Below are 254 nucleotides of genomic sequence, written 5' to 3'. Positions count from 1 at the left end.
AGCAGGAATATTAGGCTACCGTCACTTTAAGAACGAATATACTGACAAACATCTGGTTTCTTTGTTCACTCATGACAGAAACTTCCACTCTACGGTGGTGAACCTGAGCGGTTAATCAGCGAATCACACGCGAGCGAGCCGGGGCGTCCGCACGACTGATGTAACCCTGGTGATTTATGTCCTCAGAGGAACGATATCAGTGAATCACGCTCAGAGCGATTGGTGGACGATGAAAACAGACAGCCAATCAGAAT

This window comes from Rhinichthys klamathensis, unplaced genomic scaffold (assembly GCF_029890125.1).
Source record: "Rhinichthys klamathensis goyatoka isolate OS25496 unplaced genomic scaffold, OSU_Roscu_1.1 h1tg000550l_1, whole genome shotgun sequence".
NCBI lineage: Eukaryota > Metazoa > Chordata > Actinopteri > Cypriniformes > Leuciscidae > Rhinichthys > Rhinichthys klamathensis.
The sequence above is the reverse complement of the archived record's forward strand: the minus strand, read 5'-3'. Positions refer to the sequence as shown.